The 22,887-nt window shown below is 58.9% G+C and overlaps 1 protein-coding gene across 1 annotated transcript in view; it reads right to left on the reverse strand.

Annotated features, from left to right (window-relative positions):
* Positions 1-3,610: 3,610 nt before the first annotated feature.
* The window catches only part of CDH22 (cadherin 22), a 188,669-nt gene continuing 169,392 nt past the window's right edge, over positions 3,611-22,887 (reverse strand). Inside the window, exon 15 of the transcript XR_010592417.1 lies at positions 3,611-5,691. The gene's annotated coding sequence lies outside the window, so the exon portion shown is untranslated. The remainder of the gene's footprint in view (positions 5,692-22,887) is intronic.

The following is a 22,887-nucleotide window of genomic DNA, read 5'->3' on the forward strand; positions in this document are numbered from 1 at the left end:
GGGCTGCCGGGGGCAGCTTGTCTACCAGCCGCTGCAAGCTCTCTCTTTCATGCCTATGTAAGCAGAGTCTGAATGCGTTCTCCCCTGACATCTAGTGATGAGCTGGGGAAGAGGATTTCAGGAGCTGAGCTCGTTTGCTTTCCCAAATGGTCACTTGTGGCTGGTGCTGGATTCCCAGGCTCCTTGTTATTGGGGTTGGAGAAATAAAGGGTTGTTGTGTGAACTGTGCCTGGCATACCCCGATGGAGGGACTCACCCTCCACGACACGGCACTCGCTAGATAGGGGCCCTGGGTCCCAACACCCAATGAGTCGAAAGAGGGTGGGGACGGGTACTTGTACCTGGTGGCGTGGGTTTATGTTCTAGACATTAGTTGACCCTTCTTCTCTCCAGGGTGTAATAAAAGAGCTAATTTAGATTTAATTGAGAGTCTTCTTACACGCTGCAGAGCTGAAATCACTGATACCTCGGGCTCAGTATTAGACCTGCTTGGGGACAGTGTCTCTATTGCAAGAGACTGCCCGGTGTGCACCAGCAGTGAGGCTGATTCACTGAGAGCTGTGTTCAGTGGTGGGCCCTGAAGACATCTCGGTGTGGGGGGCTGGTGGAGAGGTGTGGTGGGTGGCTAGCAGGGCAGCTGGCAGAGAGGGCCAGAGCAGAGCCCTGCAGAGAGGTGTGGCAGTCGGCCGGCGGGGCGGCAAGCGAGTGCCTGAGCAGTGGAGTGTATAAGGTGCCTCCTTATCCCTTCACCCAGGCGGGAGGTGAACTCTGCAGATGAACCGCTGAACTCTGGGGCTGCACTGGCCAAGGACAGCAACTGTGAGTGGGGTGCAGAGAAGGGACGGGCACGTGAAAGGGACTTTGGGGTTGCTGGACTTAAGAACCTGAGGGGAAAAGAACAGGAGGACTTGTGGCACCTTAGAGACTAACAAATTTATGCATCCGAAGAAGTGGGCTGTAGTCCACGAAAGCTTATGCTCTAATAAATTTGTTAGTCTCTAAGGTGCCACAAGTACTCCTGTTCTTTTTGAGGATACAGACTAACGCGGCTGCTACTCTGAAACCTGAGGGGAAAAGGACACTGCCCAACTTACTTGGGGGTGGGTCTTTTGCTCATGGTTTATGTTTATAAACCCTGCTTGTTGTGTTCCCCCAAATTAATGCCAAGTTACTTCCCTCCTTTTATTAAAAGTTTGTTGCTACACTCAGACTCTGTGCTTGCGAGAGGGGAACTATTGCCTCTTAGAGGCACCCAGGGGTGGTGTGTGATTGTCCCAGGTCACTGGGTGGGGGCTCGAGCCGGTTTTGTGTTGTATTGGTGAAAAGGAACCCCTAGATACTGAACCCAGCCCTTCCTGCTTCTGGATCTTTACACCTAGATGGCAAGCTAGAACTTGGGGAAAGACGGGAGGGAAGACCAGGCATTTCAGGGCTGTTCCTGACTACAAACGGCCTTTGCTTCGTCTCTCGGTTTAAGGGCTTCCCAAAGGCTGTCTCCTGTTGACAGCTTTGGGAATTCTGCACTCAGTGCCTTGGGGGTGTTTTGTTCCCCAACAGTCGCCCACCCTGTTGTGGATTTTTATTTAACCCTCTTAGATGTTCTAATACTCTTAGAGATCCATCAGAAACCTTCCACTCCAGAGGGATATATATTATCTACATTTGATAAGACAACTTAATTTCTCTCCATGTCTGTTACTGGTGATAAAACCGGGAGACTTTTATGACCCGGAGTCCTCTGTAAGATTGTCAGGAACTTATTATACAAGGTATAACTGGATTTCTCTCCGCAGATGGCTCACAGCCATGAGCTGTAACGTAATTCTGCAGCACATTTGGTGGAATAAATGCAAAGAGCTTGTTCCAGTGAGTTAGATAAGAGAGAAGGAACACGACTCTTGCAGACTAATTCGGAATCTGATCTGCCTTTTCCTTGCTGTGAAGGACGACTTGGGAAAGTGCATTTTCATATTTCAGAAGGAGGAAGGGACAAGGCCTATCAGTAGCCATGTGGGAAGCTGGCCAGATCCCCAGGAGGGACCATGCTAAGGAGCTGGGCATGAGGGGCAGGCGAGTGTGGTGCTGCCATGGTTTGGCCCCAGCCTCTGAGGCTCTGCTCAGCACCGTCAGTTCCCAGCGCCAGTCCCAGTGGAAGGCAGAGGAAGATTGGCGAGCAGAGTGCACAGAGAGGAAAAAGAGACGCATGGTCTGGCCCCAGCCCGAGGCTGTGGGACAAACGTGACACGTTAACAGCAAACCCAGCACACCAGGCTCCAGGTCTGGGCACACTGCACACACCTTATACCTGGGGCCTGTGACACATTCCTCACACTCTCCCAGTGCCATTAGCCAAAGAGCAAAGGGTGTGAGACAAATGGGCCAATGGTTCCGGGCTGGCACCTGCCTTAGACCCACCCAGCACATCTGATGGGACAGCAGGAAATGCCTTTTCCTGGAGGTCGCAGGCGCCAGCTCCACACCTCATCCCTCTCCCATGGGGCTGTCACTGGAAGCTGTGGGGCTTGGCGCCTGGCTGCTCTGCGTGGGGCTGGAGCCTAGAAGTGTATCCCCTGGGATCATATGGGGCAGGGGCACCATGGCATCCCTGCTGGAGTGTCCCAGCCAGTGCTGTCAGCAGGCACTGGGTGCGCCCCAAGCTTTGGGTGGCCTGTGATTGACACGGGGGTCATGAAGGGGGAAGGGCAAGAAGTGAGTGTAGCTGTCAGAGGGGTCACCTGCGGGCCCCCATAATGAGAATTTGGACCCCCTCAACCTACACGTGGCCACTTGTGGGGCTGTGGGCTCCCAAGGGCCAGATCCTATTGTCTGCACGTTGCAGCGCAAACACGAGCTGCTCAGCACAGAACAGCCTGCTCGGCGTCCTTACACGTAGCATGGAACTGCCAGAAGCCAGTGACGCCAGCCCGTAGCCTGTGCGGGGCCTCCTCGTGCACCGCGGGCAGAGCAGGAGAACGCGCTGCTCCTTTGCCCCGCTCAGGGCTTGGGGCTGCGCCAGTCCCAGCACTGCACTGGCACCAGCTCAGCGCCGCGGCTCCCCTGCTCAGCGCAGGCCTAGACGCCATGGGGCTCTGAATGCCGGCGGTCACTAGCACCCACCACAGGCACTGCACTGCCTGAAGCCCAGGGCAGATAAGGGCAGGTGGGAGTGTCCAGGTGCCGAGTGTGAAGCCCTCTCTGTCCACTACAGCACTCCTGCGTCACGCAGCCCGACGGCCACACACTGCGCAGGAGCTGCAGCGTTAGTGTCACCGGAGAGGCTGCGTGAACACCAGGCCTCTCCCGGGGGGCTCCAGGACTGCTCAAAGGGAGACAGAGGTGGGGACAGCCCAGACCCTGTTACACAACGTCCGTATGGCGAGAGCAGAAACTGCAGCCGGGGCGTTCCCTGACCGGACGGTGCACAGGGAGAAAGGCAGCTGGCAGAAGTGACTCACGTTCACGCGCTCTGCTTTTCGCAGCCGAATGGGAGTGTGGCTGCGGCCCTTCCTGCACCGGAGATGAGGGATGGCAGGTCACTTTCTGAGCCCATTACGGCACGTGCCATGCTCTCATCCTTTACGGTTATCACAGAGTCCGTCCACAGCTGTGCCCAGATAAAAGGCTGGTGATTTTTTATTTACTTATTTTTGATGTCAGCGTCCTGTGGGCGGCGAGCCACGCGGCACGCTCATTTATCTCCATTTGCTCCCGCCTGCTGCCTGCCCCTAATTTCCAGCCAGAGCCAGGGAGGTGAAACCTTATCTCGCCGGTGTGCCGGCACTCGCAAAACACTTGTGGCCTCGCCTTGTAGAAGTCCTGACAGGGCTATTTAGTGTCAGGGCAGCTGGCTCCGCAGCCTGGCAATGCAATCAGCCGTGCTGCAGCCAGCCAGCCAGCCAGAAGCCTTCCCCTTCACAAAACTTCTCCTCTGCCGGGCACCGCTCCAGCGAGGCCGCGGAGAGACCCACGCTCAACAGCCTTGACTTCACATGCTCCTGGCTGAGGGACGTTTCCCAGCGCCACGCACTGGCTCCCCAGGACCAGCGGGGCACCCGGGCAGAGCCCTGGACAGAGTTACAAACTGTTTGCAAAGGAAACATTAAAAAATATCCCCAGCCTTTTCTGCCACTTCTCCACCAGCCTCCCTGGGACTCGCTAAATACTGACCCCACCGGCCAAACGTCACATGACACACACGTGCCCCCTCCACTGAGCCACTTGCCCCCCCCCCACAGAGTAAGGACAGAGCTAATTCCCCTCCTTCAGCCTAACCAAGCCAAGAGCCCTGGTTAGATCAGCCAGCTAGTGCCAGGCTCCCGTGCTGCTTCTGGGCCTCACTACCGCTCCCGCGCTGGCTCTACGTGGCTGCCCTCACCAGCCCCTGGGCCGCCCTCCCTCTTACACTGTGGGAACAAAGATACAGCTTGGACACGCTGCAGCATTTGCTTGTTGCTTTGGCATTATTCCGTAAGTGCAAGGCACTAAGCTGCTGAACGCAGCCACCTCTCCCAGCGCGCGGCGGCTCTGCATGGCAGCACACGGCGGGACTGCGAGTGGCTCTGTGGAGGGGCGTGGAGGGGGCACGTGGCTCTGTGGGGGTGCGAGTGGCTCTGTGGAGGGGGCGAGTAGCTCTGTGGAGGGGCGTGGGGGAGGCGAGAAGCTCTGTGGAGGGGGCGAGTGGCTCTGTGGAGGGGGCGAGAAGCTCTGTGGAGGGGCGTGGAGGGGGCGCATGGCTCTGTGGGGGGGCGCGTGGCTCTGTGGAGGGGGCGAGTGGCTCTGTGGAGGGGGCATGGAGGAGGCGAGTGGCTCTGTGGGGGGGCGCGTGGCTCTGTGGAGGGGCATGGAGGGGGCGAGTGGCTCTGTGGAGGGGGCATGGAGGGGCTCTGCGGAGGGGGCATGGAGGAGGCGAGTGGCTCTGTGGAGGGGACGCGTGGCTCTGTGGAGGGGGCATGGAGGGGCTCTGTGGAGGGGGCGAGTGGCTCTGCAGAGGGGGCATGGAGGAGGCGAGTGGCTCTGTGGGGGGGCGCGTGGCTCTGTGGAGGGGCATGGAGGGGGCGAGTGGCTCTGTGGAGGGGGCATGGAGGGGCTCTGTGGAGGGGGCGAGTGGCTCTGTGGAGGGGGCATGGAGGGGGCGCGTGGCTCTGTGGAGGGGGTGCGTGGCTCTGTGGAGGGGGCGAGTGGCTCTGTGGAGGGGGCGCGTGGCTCTGTGGAGGGGGCGCGTCGCTTTGTGGAGGGGGCGCGTGGCTCTGTGGAGGGGGCGCGTGGCTCTGTGGAGGGGGCGAGTCGCTCTGCGGAGGGGGCGATGGACAAGTGCGGAGATCACTGTGTGTTGGAGAATTCAGTGGGCAGGTCCCAGCGAAGCTTGGCACTGGCGGGGCTGGCAGTGCCCGTGGCTTTGTGCTCCAAGCTCCACCTGGAAGAGTGACCCAGCCGGTCCTGAGCATCTGACAGGACCTGCGTCTCCCCAGCGTACCTGCGTCATCGCACACGGCCCCGCGGTCCTGGTCCAGCCAGGAGCCACCTTTGCCTTCCTGAGGCAACTTCCTCCTGCTCTTTTCAGTCCTCGGAGGCGCGCTGGGTGTTCTCTGGGCCCACGGAGCGGGCAGGGGCCGGCCCGTGATTGCTGGGCAAGGCGGCTGTTATGCTGTTGTGGGCAGGCAGCAGGTGTCCTTCGGGAACAGGCTTAAAATTCTATAGAGAAAAAGATTAAAAACCAAGTGTCTTATCTAGAGCAGCCCAGTGTCAGGGAGGAAATTATGAGTCTTATTGTCCAAGGTTAAGGAGTGAGAGCGGAGGCATGAAAAGGCAGGAGATAAGATGGAATGTTTTCTATTCAAATGAATGGACTCCACTCTCCTCTGTAATAAACGATCAGTGTCAATCTGACAAATTAATTCTGCGCTGAGATCCATTTAGAGTGAGGGCGGGGCGGGGAGGGGGCCAGCTGGAGTGGCAGCATTTCTGCCTCAGCCACTTCAAAATCAAATTAGAGCAAGGGCAGAAATCTGAAATGATCCCCCTCCCCCATCCTAAGCCCCAGGAGCATTTGCATGACAATAGGGCCTGGGGAGGACCCCAGCTGGGCCCCGGGAAGGTTTTGTGCATCCTTGCGACAGGAAGCCATTTGTTCCTTGCGCAGTTAAATGCCAGCCACACGGCGCCCCATGTAGCAGGGGCCGTCAGATCCCTCTCAGTCAATCACAGCAAGAAACAATCCCATTTCCAGCAAAGCAAATCTCTCGCTGCAGCTCGCCGCTCGGAACCGCGGGCTGTTCCGTCGCTCCAGAGCCTCCTGCCCTCTGGCTGCCTGGGCCGGCCCGCACCGTGCACATTGCACAGCAATTCCTGCGCTGCCGCACCAGCTCTTCCCGCACGGGGCAGGGACCAGGGGCAGGCTCCCGAGTGACAAACAGCCCTGTGCAGCCCCAGCATTAACCCTGCACATGCCACGCTGGGCGATTGTGCATGCTGGGACCCGCACAGCCCTGCCTTTCCCACTCCCAGCACAGAGCAGAGCTGGCACCTCGCTCCAGGGGCACTGAGGTCATACCTAGGGGCGCAGTACCTGACCAGCAGCAGCCTCCCAGCTCAGAGCCCTGTCCTGACCCTACTGGTGTCAGTGACAATGAACCCAGAGACTTCAATGGGGTCACGATCGGGCCCTCAGTCACACCCCAGTCCAATAGAACGGTGCTGCCAACAGGGACCGAAGCGCCGCTGGAGCATTCACCGTGGCTCCTGCCTGAGGCCTTCGCACGGTCGCAGCAGGTGCAATGGTACCCACTGGGCCCGGCCGGGTAATGGGAGCACCTGGCTTGGGACCCTGCTCCGGGTGGCCTGTGACACAGTGCCAGATCTCCCCAGCCCTCCCCGCGCCTCAGACCCTGCCCACGGGAGGAGCAGGGTGAAGTGAGGAATGGAAGACGAGGCACTGAGAGGACGATCGAGGGGCCGGCAGCCACGGACGCTGCAGCAGCGTGGCTCTGAGTGCGAGGTGAGAGGAGCCGTTTGCACAGGCAGCCGGGTGACCGGAGCTGGAGATACTGAACCTTTATAAAGAGACAGTGATCAATGAAGTTCCACTGAACACCAGAGCGAGCCCGAGGCGGGGAGGGAAGGGGGCAGGCGGGAGGCACTTCCTGGGGAGCAGCGTGCGCGCATGAAGGTCAAATGGGAACCAGATCATGCTGCAGCGAGCAAGTGCGGGAAGGACCAGGAGCGAGAACGACCTCCAGCTTCAGCAGTGCTGGGGGCGGGGATAGAGGAATAGACACATGGAACCGATGGAGCAGCAGACAGGGGGAGAAAGTGGCAAACAGAAAAGAGGGAAGGGCAGAGAATTGGAGAACAGAGCAGGTGTGAGGGAGACGGGCGCTGGCCCCAGCCAGAAGGAGACAGTTCAGGATCAGCTAAGGGTCCTGGGAAAACCTGTCAGCAAATCAAGCACAGCTGGAAGGTACGAGCCCCTCCCTGGGACCTGCCTTTGCCACACACAAAATTGCCCCCGCCCTGGAGACCCTGAGCCGGGAGCCAGGCGCCTAGGAGACAAGCAGTGGTTAACACTGCACACTACTCCCCCCCACAGCTCACTCCGTCCGTCTGAGGGCAGGGGCAGTCCCAGGAGATACCGTCACCAGCTTCCTGTGCTCACGAGAAGCCGCAGCCGCTGGCCTGGCTTATCCTGCCATCTCGTCCTGCACCCATCACCTGTCCCTCACTTGGCCAGGCTGGGACAAGGCCACGTGGCGCTGGTGTCAGTGCAGAGTTCAGCAGAATGGACCAGAACACAGATAACGTTAATAGGCGACAGGGCAGGGCACCCAGCCCAGCACTGCAGGCCCCAGCTGTGTACCATGCCAGAGGCTGCCGGAGATCACATGCAGGAGACTGCACAGATGGTGTCCCAGGACCTGCCCTCACCCAGCGCCACGCTCAGCCACTCACCACGTCTGGGCTTTGCCACGTGGCTGTGCTGTGCAGCTCCTGGCAGGTGCCATTAAGGGACAGAGCAGGAGGCCGCAGCGTAGAACTGTGTGAGGATGAGGGAGGTGAGCCCTGTCCTGGGAGCCCATAGAGGGAGGCTAGTTCCCACGGGAGCAGAGCACTCCTGGCGTGTGCTGGGCCCTTCAGGGGTCTGTCCGCGCTGGCAGAGCTGAGCAGGTGAGTTAACAGCCAACTCACACTGGTCTGCTTCGCTAGCTGCTGCAAGTTAACCGTCTCGGCACCCCGGAGCCTCGGCTCTGCACTTAGCCGTGTCGTGCAGTCTGGTGCACGGAGCCGGGTCACTGGTGACGCTGCTGCTGGGTAGACGCCAGAGGGCCATGCTGCGCCAGCAAGGGTTAACAGCCACCCCGAGCTGCTCTCAGAGAGCCCAAAATACTCTGCCTTAGAAATGCAAACATCTCCACTGCTGAGATAAAACAAGAAAATGAGTCTCAAATGCTTTTTTAAAGGGAAGTCGCAAATATAATCCTCAAAGGGTTTTTCCTTTGGACTTTAAAAAAATCTAATATCTTCATTTCCATACCTTTTTAAAGCTAATTTGTGGAAAATTAAAATGGTGAGCCCACAAAGGCTGCATTTTAATTGAATCTTGTATCAGCCCTTGGTGAACGGTCTCTCCTGAATTCCTTGATTAGCTCCCTCCATTAAATCATTTTTGCATCGTTTAGCCAAGATACTGTCTTCAGTCGGGCATGGGACTTGGGGACCTGGATAACTCGGCTCTCCGCTGGAGCAGGACTCCAAATGGCACGTGATGCTCCTGAAAACAGTTTCCTGGATGTCCAGGTTTGCTGCTCTCCTTCCAAACCGCGCGCCTGCTCCCATGGCCGACACCCCCAATGTTTGAGGACTGTCTCATGCCCCCCACTGGCACATGCTCACCAGTGACGCACACCCAGAGCTCTCCACGTGCTGCTGCACGGGACGTGGACCAGTGCCTGCACAATACCCCCAGGGGGAATGGGCAAACACACGCGAGGCCCTGTGGAGCAGGGAATTGCCGAGTCTCTGGCCTGGGCAGTTGTTAGCAGTCACAGGGTGTTACGGAGTCCCCGGGCGATGCTCTGGAACTGCTCCCTACGAAGCCAGGCAGGACTCTGGGAAAGTCTCCTCTCTGGGAGCAGACTGTCTTCAGGGCAAGAAGCTCACAGGGCTTCACCTCCTGGGTCTGACCTTGGAGCATTCAGCACCCTCTGCCCCTCCGTGCACTTCCCACAGCGAGTCTGCCCAGGCGGGGTCCTGGGGAAGCCAGAGGGTCCTGCATCCCCACTTCGCAGTCAGACGTGACTCTCAGCCAGCCAGAGAAACAGAGGTTTATTAGATGACAGGAACATGGTCTAAAACAGAGCGTGTAGGTCCAGAGAACCGGACCCCTCAGCCGGGTCCATTCTGGGGGGCAGTGAGCCAGACACCCATGTCTGCACTCACTCCATATCCCCAGCCAGCCTCAAACTAAAACTCTCCAGCCCCTCCTCCTCTGGGCTTTGTCCCTTTCCCGGGCCAGGGGGTCACTTGATTCCTTTGTTCTCCAACACCTTTAGCTATCCCCTTGCAGGGGGGGGCCCCGGCCATTAGTTGCCAGGAGACAGAGTGTCAGCCACCTATGCACCCTGGCCCTTTGCTCTGCGTGGGGAGGGGGAATGGCACAGGGGAGGCATGTGGGTAGGAATGGGAGGCATGGGGGGTTCTGGGGAGGAGGCATGGCATGGCGAGGAGGCACAGAAGGGCATGGCATGGGGAGTGCTGTGTGGGGAGTGGGAATGGCATGGAGGAAGACACAGGGGGGAGGAATGGGGGGCACTGTGTGGGGAGGGGAAGCATGGGGGGAGGCACGGGGGAGGAATGGAGGGGAGGCATGGCACAGGGGGTGCTGTGTGGGGAAGGGGAATGGCACGGGGGAGGCACGGGTGTAGGAATGGGGGGACACGGGGGGTGCTGTGTGGGGAGGGGGAGAGGCACAGGGGTAGGAATGGGGAGGAAGGGGGGCGCTGTGTGGGGAGGGAGAATGGCACAGGGGAGGGGAGGAATGGGGGGGCACTGTGTGGGGAGGGAGAATGGCACGGGGGAGGGGAGGAATGGGGGGGCGCTGTGTGGGGAGGGGAAGGTGCCAGGGGATAGTGTCTCGTGACAGGCCCAGCGTGGGGGCCCAGCCTGCAGGCTGAACGCTCTCCCTGCCACATGGCACTCAGGTCACCTTGTCCTCCTGCCGGCTCAGGGCCCAGAGACTTGCATGCTGCTGCTGTCCCTCTCTCCTATTTCCACACTTCATGGGATTGGCTGGCGTTTCATTTGTTTGCGTTAATTCTCCCAGCTCAGAGGGCTGACTCCAGCGTCCCCCTCGCCGGCGGAGGGGACACGCTGGCCGCCAGGGCCAGGGCTGGAGGGACGATGGGAGATTTGATGCGATCCCTGCACTGTGCCCAGAGGTAAATGAAAGTCCAGCACCATCGGGGGAAAGAGCATCTACAGCTCCAGGCCCCACAGAGCGCCAGCCATGCAATCTCCCTCGGGGACAGCCAGCAATGACTGCGGACAGACAGGCGCTGGAGCCTGGCACCATCTCGCCTGGCAGCCCGACGAAGCCTTTGTGACTGACGTACCAACAGTTCTGGGATGTGCACTGCAGGAAGTGGGAATTCCTGGCACTTCTCTTTGGGCCTGGGTCCTCGGGGACCAGCCTGCAGACCCGTGTCTGCTCTGTGGTTCAGCCCGTTTCCAGGCCCTGTCCCTCCTGAGAGGCTCCTCAGTGCGTCTCCCAGAATATCCCGCTCCCCCTGCAGATACACGACCCGTCCCACAGCGCTGCATGGTGCTCGATTGGCTGGGGGCTGGGATCAGCATGTGGGATGGTGGGAGCACCTCCAGGCAGGCGGCTGGTGCCAGGCATTTGCACCAGTTACTGGGGATTCAGATACTCATTTTATGCTCATTTAGTTTAGAAATAAAAAGGCTTCTTTTGATAACTTAGAATTTGTCCAAGTCATCCCAGGCCTTTGGTTTCCTGTGGTTTGAAGGATCCTGGTTTAGACACAACATTTGAAGCGTCTGTGCACAGCAAGGGGACCTGCTGAGCCCACCTGACACTCCATCTCCTCCCAGGCAACACAGATCACTGCCACCAGCTGACCCCTCGGAGCTGCCTGGGCCCCTGGACAACCAGGGTGCCACCACTTGCGATAGGTTTTTCTTAAAGCCCCAGCTCCTGGAGTCAGGTGATTATAGAATCATAGAATCATAGAATATCAGGGTTGGAAGAGACCTCAGGAGGTCATCTAGTCCAACCCCCTGCTCAAAGCAGGACCTAATCCCAACTAAATCATCCCAGCCAGGGCTTTGTCAAGCCTGACCTTAAAAACCCCTAAGGAAGGAGATTCCACCACCTCCCTAGGTAACCCATTCCAGTGCTTCACCACCCTCCTAGTGAAAAAGTTTTTCCTAATATCCAACCTGGACCTCCCGCACTGCAACTTGAGACCATTACTCCTTGTTCTGTCATCTGCTACCACTGAGAACAGTCTAGATCCATCCTCTTTGGAACCCCCTTTCAGGTAGTTTAAAGCAGCTATCAAATCCCCCCTCATTCTTCTCTTCTGCAGACTAAATAACCCCAGTTCCCTCAGCCTCTCCTCATAAGTCATGTGCTCCAGCCCCCAAATCATTTTTGTTGCCCTCCGCTGGACTCTTTCCAATTTTTCCACATCCTTCTTGTAGTGTGGGGCCCAAAACTGGACCCAGTACTCCAGGTGAGGCCTCACCAATGTCGAATAGAGGGGAACGATCACATCCCTCGATCTGCTGGCAATGCCCCTACTTATACAGCCCAAAATGCCGTTAGCCTTCTTGGCAACAAGAGCACACTGTTGACTCATATTCAGCTTCTCGTCCACCGTAACCCGCAGGTCCTTTTCTGCAGAACTGCTGCCAAGCCACTCGGTCCCTAGTCTGTAACAGTGAAAGGGATTCTTCCTTCCTAAGTGCAGGACTCTGCACTTGTCCTTGTTGAACCTCATCAGGTTTCTTTTGGCCCAATCCTCTAATGGATTATGGGAGACTCCACTTCCATTTAAAAACAAACAAGAGAAAGTCCTCGTGAGTGCAGAGAAAAGCCAGAAAACATGACCCCAATATTGTGTCAGGAGGCAAACGAAGAGACCAGTTAAAAATATCAATCTCATGACTTTGAAGCCACTGTCCCGGCCAGCACTGCTGGGCCCTGTCCTGCTGGAAGATGCTCCCAGCCACAGGCCTGGGGATTTGATTGAAACCAGCATGGATTCATGTGTACCACACCGGTGCCATGACAAGCCCTCTGCAAAAGCCTCCAGACCTTTTCCAACACGGCCTTTGATGGAGCTTGGCAAGGGGTCCAGCAAGATCGGCCACATTCCTGGCCTGGCACACGCAGCCCCAACCTCACGGGGTGGCCATGTCCCCAGAGCATCCGGAACCTGGCTCACCCACATGGGGGGTACTCCCCTCTCTACAAAGCAGACTTGCCCCATGCCTCAGCTGAGCGAGCCCCCTGCTGGCTGCCCTGCCCGGCCCCGTCTAGCGGGCTTTGCCAATGCCCCGTCAGGCTCTCACGTCCTGCAGATTAAGACAGATTTATTTAAAGTCCTTTTCACCCCATTAGATTTCTCTGGATTAACCTTGATCTTAGTAATAGATGCTATAAATGTAAGTCCCGCTCAGGGGGATTTTAGCCATATGTTCTTGGAAGGCAGAGAGTAGATAAATTCTTAGAGAAGGTCTTACTGAGTGATTAGAAAGATTTAACCTCTTCAGGGCTGAGCATCGAAGCTGTCATGTCTCAGGAACCCGCTGGCCCAGCTGCAGGTTCAACTCTGGGGCTGCCTCAGAGACCCATACCCAGCCCAGCAGCCAGGGGTTAGCACGCCCAGTCTCCCGTCTTCGGCCAAGCGCACCCCTCTGCGGTGTCGGCTCAGATGGTCACCAGGGAGTTTGAGCGTCCCTCGCCTGCCCTGTGTGCTACAGAAGCCAGGAGCCAGGATGAATGGACTGGTTACAGTCTGGAACAGGGGTGGCCAACCTGAGCCTGAGAAGGAGCCAGAATTTACCAGTGTACATTGCCAAAGAGCCACAGGAATACATCAGCAGCCCCCCGTCAGCTCCCCCCACCCCCAAGCTCCCAGTGCCTCCTGCCCACCGGCAGCCCCGCCAATCAGCGCCTCCCCCTCCCTCCCGATCAGCTGTTCGTGGTGTGCAGGGGGAGAGGCGGAGGAGCGAGGGCAGGGCAGGCTCAGGGGAGGGGGTGGGAAGGGGTGCAGTGGGGCTGGGGCCAGGGGTTGAGCAGTGACACACACACCCCCCGGCACATTGGAACGTTGGCGCCTGTCGCTCCAGCCCCGGAGTCGGTGCCTAGACAAGGAGCCGCAGATTAACCTCTGAAGAGCCGCGTGCGGCTCCGGAGCGCCAGGTCGGCCTCCCCTGGTCTGGAAGAACCAAGAGTGGCGTGTGCGCCTAGGCAGCATCCCATGCTCCAGGCTGGCGCAGTCAGTTGTGCTAGAGACCCAGGGGAGATGGACACGTGCTGCCATCAGAGCGCTCCATTAGCCCTTCCCAAGCCCTGTGCCTGGTGCTCACCAGGGCCCTGCCTGACCCTGGGATGCTGACGCGCGGAAGAGATGAGCAGCCCCGGCGTGTGTTTGCTCCAAGTGTCCCACGGCGCTTTACTCTCCCGACCCGAGCCCAGGGAGTGCAGCTCTGGTCTCAGCCAGGGGAACTGGACTGCAGCGCGGCTAGACGGGAAGCTTTTCCCACCCCTGGGAGCAGAGGCACTGTGACTAGCCCCACAATGGGGTCCAGCGTGGGACTGCAGAGAGACGAGCAGCTGAAACAGGCTCTGCAAGGTCCCACTTACACACAAACCACCGCCATGCTGATTGCACAGCCCTCTCCTGGCTCGATCAGCTCTAGGCCAATCAAAGCTGTAACTCACAGGGCAGCATGGACAGGACCCTGGAGTTCTCAACTAACCCTGCTGAGAAGAGGCAGCGAAGAGCCGAGTTCTGCTACTCTGCCACTTCCACCAGCCTCTCCGGATGGAACAAGGTGGGTCCGAATTTTCCTACCGTAGATGCAGCTAAATCCCCAGCAACCTCAACAGTGCAGTCCTGCCCACGCTCAGACTGCAGCTCACCAGCTTCCTTCGGCCCAGCTGCCGGTGCTGGGCCCCCTCGGCAGCACAGCAGAGTCAATGTTCCCCCGAAGGAGAGAGAGCCTAAGAATACCGGTGCCTGCGCAAACGCCCTCCCCGCCCCGTGACGGGCTGTGGAGACGCCCAGGCCTGTGCCCCATCCCGGTTAGCACTTCCGGATGCCACAGCACTAGTAGGTGTTGGGTCCTTTATTGGCTGCCACGGGCACCCTTTGCCCACCCTGCCATTGGATATCACGTCTGGGCGCACGCGGTCACAGGACTGGCAGGGCTACCCCTGCTGGCTCACCAGAGTGCTGTGAGCTGCTGGATTCCCCCCAAGTCTGAACAGGGCCCAGCCCTGCCCCCGGCTTGGGGTGCCCAGCGGCACCAGGGAGTGAGATCCACTGTCTAGCATGGCAACCTGAGCGCAAGCAGGCCACTGGCCAGCCCTAGCCCCAGGGCTGAGCCCTGAACCCCCCATAGCCTGCTGGGCTCCCGCTTCCCAGGGCCACATGGTCACGCAGCGTAGCGCACCCACAACTCTGACCCATCTTGACACACATCTCTCCCACACTAACAAACCCTGAGCACCTGTCCCTGGCTCAATCTCCAAGCTTTGGGCGGGGGCCGGGGTCCCCCGGGGCTCCCTGCCCCGGCAGCTGCGAGACTTCTTCCAAAACACGGAGCCTCTGCCCCAGGTCAGCTTGTTCCCTTTGACCTCGTCAGTCAATGCCTATCTCCTTTCCCTGCCCAAACAGCCCGTCTCTCTCTGGGGCCGCCCCGTGTCCATCCTATTACAACCTTTTGCTGTGGCCACCTGTCTTTGTCCTGCTTGGGTAACTTCATTTCCACTCTCCCTGCTTCCCCCTTCCCTTCCCACAGGAGGAGGAAGCAGCTTCTCTCAGCTCCAGCAAACATTGTCCCAGGGTGCTTCTGGCTGAATAGCCCGCGCTGGGTTCTAACAATCCCGTTCCATTGTCCTGGCCTGGCAGAGACACCGCCCTGCCCCCAGGGCGGATACACACAACTAACAACTTCCTAACGCCAACCAGGGAGCATGGTGAGGGGCTGGTCTGACCTCCTGGCACTGCCTCACAGGGATTCCCGGGGCAGAGCTTTTAGCAAAACTTCCAGAATCGATTTACAAATGCCAGTGATGGCGAATCCAGCCTGAGCTTGGTACACGTCCGACGGGTAATTATTCTCTTCATTAAACCCATACACCTTCTTTCCCGTCTGAATTTGCTTAGCTTCAACTGCCAGCCATTGGATGGTGTTAGCCCTTTCTCTGCTAGACCCAAGAGCCATGACAAAACGTTTGCTCCAAGGTAATCATGCAGTTAGAATCCCAGATCACCCGTTACCTGGGAGCAGCCGTTGAGCCAGAGAGAAACCAATGCTCCAGGGCTCCTCTCCAGCAGCTCCCAGCCCCCTTGGCCCTTTCACAGCAAGGAACTGGGTGAATGTTGCATTAGCCAAGGGGGTCCTGGCTACAGCCCCCACTGCTGGCAGGCGATGAACCTCCCTTGGGGCAGGGAGCACTGACAGCTTCCATTCCTCTCTGGAGAAGCTGAGGCCCTGCCACTCGTGACACTGGGCAGGGAGCAGACACCCAGGAGAAGCCAGGGACCTGCCCATGCTGAAACCCTTGTTTCCCAGCCCTGGAGTGCAGCCGCTAGGCAGGAGCAGCCCACACCAAAGCATGGGTCCCATCGGGCCAAGCCTGTCTAACGGGGGGCCTGCGGACAGGTCCTGTGTGGGCAGCCCGCGTCACCACCCCCCGCAGCAGGGGCACGCGTGTCGGGCACTCCCCTGTTGGGAAGGCAGGTTCACCTGGTGAGTGCTGCAGGGAGGGGCTCATTGACAGGTCAGCTGGTGCTTGGCTGGGGCAGGTTGCTCTGGGAAATGTAGTTCCACAGGGAATGGGCAAGGCACTGGTCCCTGGGGAGGGGCGGCTGAGTACTGGCTACCTCCCCACGTGGAGACTGGCTGGCTTGTCTGGGGCTCTGAGCGGCAGTTAATCATTGATTTGTTTCCTGTTTCTCTGGTGCTGACTTTCTGCCATCTGTCTTTGTAACAGAGCCCTGACTTTGCACCTGAGTGCGCCACGCTCACAGCAATTTCCTCACAAATCCCTCGGGATCATAAGTGCCCCAAACTGGATGATTAGTATCAAGCATCTGAGCTCTGCCTGGTATGTCCTGGACTGACTCTTAGCGCAGAGAGGCCACGGTTTGCATGAGAGCTCCCTGCTTCGCCCACCATCAGGAAGGACAAAGTCTCTCCCATGGGGCTGGGCTGCTGTTAGTCTTTCAGCATTTGATGGCTCCGAAACAGTTAACGCTCTGAGTGATGAAGGCAAAGATGGGAACCTCACGGAGCTCTGGGGAGGGGAGAAAAGAAGGGGAATCTCTGTGATAGCTGCAGCGTGCAAAGCAGCATCTCCCCCAAACACACACGGGTGCACAAGCACACACAGAAGGGAGCATGTCAAAGCCGGAGTCGGCTCTTTTCCCCGTCCCCTCCTGCTGCTTTTAGTAAATGACTAGAAGCTCAGGCCATTGCTAGGGAGCAGGTGGCCCTTAGCCCTTGTCTGAGAATCCCCAGCAAGTCCCCTCCGCTCACAGCTAACGTCAGAGAGAAGGTGGGGCATGGCACTGATTGGAGTCGCGAAGGCTGGGGAGAGAGACGAGCTGCCAGATACATAGAGAAGAGTAAGCTCGAAATTTCCCCCCAGCAGAACCCAGTCCAGTAACTGCCATGCCCCCCCCCCAATCTCTCTGATATCCTGGGACCCACTCTGCATGCAGCTAATACGAGAGTCTCATGTGCAGAGCTCAGCTGCCAGGCTAGGCTGGGGAGCGATGGCGGAGTGAGAATCCATTCGGACTGGGGGCAGGGGAGCTAGGGACCACACTGAACAATAAGGAAAAGAGAAGGTGGCTCACTGGAGTGATCCATCCTGGGGAGTCACCGGGTCTGAATTCTCAGGCTAGTTTGTTAACACTCTGACGCCCAGGAAGTAAATGGGTTTTTGCTGCTGGTCTGCTGCAGAGATGCTCACAGATTTGAGTCCATGGTAAGGGCTGGGGGCCACTAGCTTTCCACTCTTCTGCTCCTGGTCATCACTGGGTGCTTTGCAGGACCCAGTAGAGGAAGGTTTTGTGGGGTGCAGCGCTGAGCACAGTAATGCTTTGGCCAGGAACTCGGCTCTGGGAGAGGCAGTGACATCCAGCCTGTTACAGCTCCCTCCTTTCTGGTGCCTGCAGAATCCTCTCCCCAGCCCAGCCTCGTGCCAGGCTGGAATGACGGGGCTCCCGGCAGTTCTCCCACTGTTGCTTTCGGGGGAATTCCAGCGCACAGTTCAGCACAGCCGGTAGCCTGGGGGTCTCAGGCCATTTCTGCAGAGGTTTTTATTTTCTATGAGCTCAGCTGGGTGCTCTGAGCTTTTCTGCCTTGGTACCTGGTTCCCGCGTAGCTCGAGGCAGCTCTGTGCCCACGTTCCTAGGTTCATTGCAGTATCGTTTTACTGCACCACTGACCTTGCCATTGCTTTGTCCCTTGCTGATTCAGCCTGCTGCGGCCTTGGGATATTAGCCGCTCCAGTTAGATTAGTATTTGCATTTCCAATTTTTAATCTGGTGCCTGGTGCTTCAGGGCCAGCGAGCTTTGCACAGCTTGGCTTTGCAGGGCAGGAGCTCCTGGTATCACAGGTGCAGGAACTAGGGGTGCTGGGGGTGCGGCCGCACCCCCTGGCTTGAAGTGGTTCCATCATATCCAGGGTTTACAGTTTGGGTCACAAACTGTTCCAGACCCCTGCCTGGTATGTCCTGTTGCAAAGGGCTCTCACTGCGCAGGAGTGGGGGGATGCCCAGAGCTCGGGAGCGCTGCCTGCTGTGAGGCTGTCCCTGTGGGGACGGTGGGCTGGCACCAAGTGGTCAGGGTGAGACCTTCATAGGGGACAGAGTCTCCCTCGTCTGCTGACTGTGGGGTGCTTGCACCTCGCTCTGACACATCTGGTGTTGGGCCCTGTCGGAGACGGGAGCCCTGGAAAGCAGGAACCAGGGGCTGATCTCATCTGGTGCTCCCTACGTTCCTATGGCAACCACAGACGCACACCCGGACAGACGGAAGTAGACACATCTGTAAAGAGGCAAAACCAACTGAAAATAAGAGACAGTCTCCTTGCTCCAGTCTCCACCACCCAGGCTGCTGCACCATGCGTGTGTCTGATAATCGGCAGGCGCGGGAGCCAGCCTCATGCTGTTAACGAAATCTGATGAAAGTGAGTTTGGTTGGCAGTGCCCTGCAGTCGGAGCCTGAACGGGGACACCTGAGCCAATCACACCAACATCAGGAAGATCATTTTGTCAGGCAGTGGACGGCTGGGACCTGGCGTGAATAATAAATACATCCTTGGCCCTCGAATGGCCCAGATGGCTGCTAGCAGATTCACCACTCTGCGGTACATCCATCACTGTGTGGCTCCAGAAGGCAGGAAGGGTCCCACTGTCCTTCAGCAGGGAAAGGCGGGAGCCTGGAGCTCCCTGGAGCAGGCGAGGTTGGCGGGGTGCGCCAGTGGGGCGGGACGGCTGTCACAGCTGGGCTGAACCCTGTGGTGCTGGAGACAGGAGGAAACTGGCTGCAAGAAAAACCGGATCCCTGTGGGAAGGCTTGGGCCCCCAGGCACCAGCAGCACAAGTCTCTAGGGTGAGGGGCTGGTGGCCACTCCCCTCTGCAGACAGCAGGGGCAGGAGCTGGAGCTGGGGAGGCTGCTGGCAGCTCGGAAGGAGCAGAGCCTCTGTCTGACACCTCCTATTATCAACCCTCCTGAGCAGCCTGACTTAGTGCTGTGCGCTCCTGCTTCTCACACTGCTCCCAGGCCAGCACCATCAGCCCCGAGAGACTTGGCAGACATCGCCCTTGCAAGTCTCCAGACCGTCTCTGCAATCCTCACCGCTGGTGTCTCTCCGGTCACCGTAATGTGATCCCTCTGCTCCTGCAGTGCAAACTAACTCCCCTCTGCGCCCGCTGCCAGCCCCCAGGCTGCCCCAGCCGCCTCTGCTCTACACTGCACGTCTGCATGGCAGGCTGGGTGTCTGCAGCGCCCATGTTTCTGAGCTCCCCCGGCCCCCTTGCGGCTCGTCCTCTGGCTGCACTGGCGCTTGGAGCTCCTCCCAACGTGGTCTCCTGGCCTGGCACTGTGTCCTGGAACATTTGCAAAGCACCCCACAAGACAGGATGTGATTTCAATGGGGCTCTCCCTTGCTTTGCTGGGTTGGGGCCCGTGCTCAGGCAGAGGACGGCAAGCCAGGCAGCAGAGTGCCAGGGGAGCTGTGCTCTCTGGGACGCCCCCGGAAAGGGACTAGAGAGTCGCCTGCTGAATGAAACGGATGTGGGCAGGCGGCAAGGGCAGCGCCCTGCATGTTTCCATGGTTTCGTCATTCTGGTCCCGGCTGTCCAAGCGGCCCACACAGGGATTTCGCGCCTGGCAGCGTACACACTGCGAGCACATGAGCCAATGGGAGTCCTCGCGTGCTGCTGAGGCCGGGAAAGGCTGCCCCAGTCAGTGCTACCCCACACCCCTGGGGGGGACCGTACCAGCGGGGGGGGGGGGAGGGGAGGGTTAGGCTTCTGCAACACATTGACAGCACAGCAGGGAAAGTGGCGCAGGATCAGGAGCGTGAGGCCTGGCCACGGCTCATTGGCGCCAGGCTCCCATGGTGGCACCACCTCAGTGAATCCCACCGTGACTTCTAAAGGTCTCTGCTGAGCTCCCCCTGCCCCTGGAGACCGAGATCCTGCAGCGAAATGTACAGAGAACGTTGCCTGCTGCCATGCGCTGTCACCTCTGATTCTGCTGAATATTTAAAACCGCTCTGAATCCAAAGTGACAAATCCATCATTGACCATCTGCCACTCTTCCTGGTCGGCCCGCAGCACTTCCTGGCATTTCCAGCGCGCCCTGACACGAGCCAGTAGCTCCGAGATGAAGGGAATCAGCATCAGCAACCTGACAGGGCGCTGCCGCCCCCGGCCTCCTTAGCATCGCTCTCCTAGAAGGGCCAGCCCCATTCACAGAGATCTGGGAGGCGTCCGTCCCGGCTTGCCTGGCAATGACTCTCAGCTGCTCTCAGGGCGCCAGGTGCAGTGCACGGAGACGCTCTCCGCACAGGGAGAAGGGTGTTCCCAGGACAGGGCTCTCGCCCGTGTCCCAGCACAGGTGGGGCTCAGGGCCAAGTGTGAGGCCAGGGGGTCCCTCTGGGCTCCAGGGCAGTCTGGAGATGGGGATTCAGGCCGGACTCTATCCTGATAACCTGCCCCAGCTGCACAACGGGATGTTCAGGCCCAACTGCGCCATTGGAAGAGGGGGCGAGTGGGCAGGCCCAGCTCCGAGCGCTGAGGCTGAACACGGAGCAACAAGGAGGGGAAGGCCAGGTCTGGGCTATCTGTACCCCTCGTGGCTCAGAGACACCACAAGCAGCAACGGGGTCTGGCCCCCAAAGTTGGTCGGGGACGCCTGGGCAGTGCGTGGAGCCCTGGTGACCCCCAGAGATTCTCGTTTGTCTGACAGAAAAGTGCTGCTGAGTTTGTGCTGCTCCGATCACAATGCAACTTCCATGGTGTCTCCAGCTGCCAGGCTCCCCTGAGCATTGGAGCCGCAGCCCCAGCTCTGCTGCCGCACCAACCCTCTGGGACATCGCTGTCACTTCGATTCACTTGCTTCCTAAATGGCCTGGAAGGAGTGGTGCTCACTCACCCGGGAGGAGACGTCTGCTGCGCGCCCACTGGGTCCCAGCTTCTCTCCACCGTTAATTGGGTGGGACGGGGGCTGTTTCCCAGGGGATCTATCCCCATTCTCTGGGCCCATGGGACAGCCGCACTCTGCAGACCCACAGACCCCTCTGCTCCCTGGCTGTTTAGGGCGAGAGAGCAGGGAGGCTGCAGCAGATGAGGTGAGAAGGACTCGTCTTGCGCCAGCAAGTCCTGAGAATAGAATAAAAAATACAGCCCCACCCTCTCCCATATGAAATCACTGTGGGGAGTGGGGCAGGAGCGCTGGCTGGTGGGGGGGGGGGGGCGGCTCCCAGCTACTCCAGCCCCAGCTTCTCCCAGCAGGGGGTGCTGTGGGGGGTGGGGCAGGAGTGCTGGCTGGTGGGGGGATTCCCGGCTGGTGGGGAGTCCTGGAGATTCAAAGACCACGGAGCCACTGGTAAATCTGCGCTGTGAGGAGCTGCAGAACTGTACCTGGGGTGCTGAGCGGCTCCTGCATCGCCCCCGGCAGAGCTCTCCCTGGGAAAGGCCCAGGGTCCTGGTGTCCTGGCCCATGGCAATGAACACCTGGGCTGCCCCATGTGCTCATTTGCTGGGGGGCGCCTCTGTCTGCAGAGACCATCGCAGCCGTCCCCTTGCTCTCCAACAGTCAGCAGCTCTCCAGCGCTACATGGGAGCTGGCAGAATCCACAGGCCACAGTCGCTCCTTGCTCTGTGTCCAGACTCGACCCTGGTGGCAACGGGGCTGGCAGGCAGGTGGTGCTGCCAGGGGCTCTGTCCCTGTGCCCAGTGGGCTGGGGTGTCCCCTTTCTCGGCGGAGCAGGTCAGGAGGGGAGGGAGCCTGGCAGCACAGTCCCTCTATCGGTTCACACCTGAAGTTCGCACTACACGAGTATCTGGCACAGATCTGCAATTTCCAGTCAGCCTGCTGCTGGAGCTAATTGTGCTGTAATTGCTGAGTGTTCCCTCCTGTTCCACTGAGAACTGGGGGCCTTTCACTTGTTCTTTTGGCCAGAAGAGAAATCCCTCATCTGAGTCGTCTGGACTCACAGCCCGGCAGCCGAACTGTCAGACGAGCAAACCGTTCCAAACGACTTTAGCCGACCACTCACCGCGCCAAGCACTGACCACAGCCCATCTGGCCCAGACTGGAGACAGCAACCAGAGCAGAGGCAGATGCAGCAAGCCCAGCCGGGAATGTGACAGATTATGTGACACCCTGCAGTGACTCTGGTGCATTTACGTCGGCTTCCATTTCACTAGAGAAAAATGTCCCCTGCCCCAGAATGGAAGGGGTTAATGGATACTCAGGTTCTGCTGGGCGGGGCAGGCCCAGGCAGACAAGGGCTGGGCTCAGGTGCTCCTCTCCAGGTGGCTCAGTTGCCTCCTTGCTCCTCCTTTGCTCATCTCCTGATTAAAGAGAAACTTGCACAAATGGAGCCCAGAGCGGGGCACTTTTGGCCCCTGTGAGCCTGGGGCATGAGCCTCCCGCCGGGAACATGACGCTGATCTGGAAGAGGCACTGGCGAGCACAAAGCGAAAGAAAGGACAATTCTCATTTTCATTCAAAGGAGAACATGCTAGAGAAGGGGACAGGGCTGGCTCCCAGACAACTCCCTGTCCCTCCAGCATGCTGACGCTGCAGGAGCACTATGAAACACTGCCAGCCCAAGTCGCTTTCCAGCTCCCGGGCCAGGCCTGTATTCCCACAGGACAGGATGTGAAGGGGCATTGGACACAAGGAGGAATCTGGCTTAAAGGGAACCCTACTCTGTAGAGAGGCTGACGCACAGGCTACGCCCAGAGAGAACAGCCTGCGCTCACCCCTCTCCCTGCCCTCCTGGGTCTGAATGGTCAGAGATCCCTGCTCCAGGGGCAAGGACTGTCGAGCAGCCCCACCCCGCGCCGCACTGTGGTGGTCCCAGTGCATCTATCCCATGCTGCCCTGCA

The sequence above is a fragment of the Chrysemys picta genome, chromosome 13, assembly GCF_011386835.1.
Source record: "Chrysemys picta bellii isolate R12L10 chromosome 13, ASM1138683v2, whole genome shotgun sequence".
NCBI lineage: Eukaryota > Metazoa > Chordata > Testudines > Emydidae > Chrysemys > Chrysemys picta.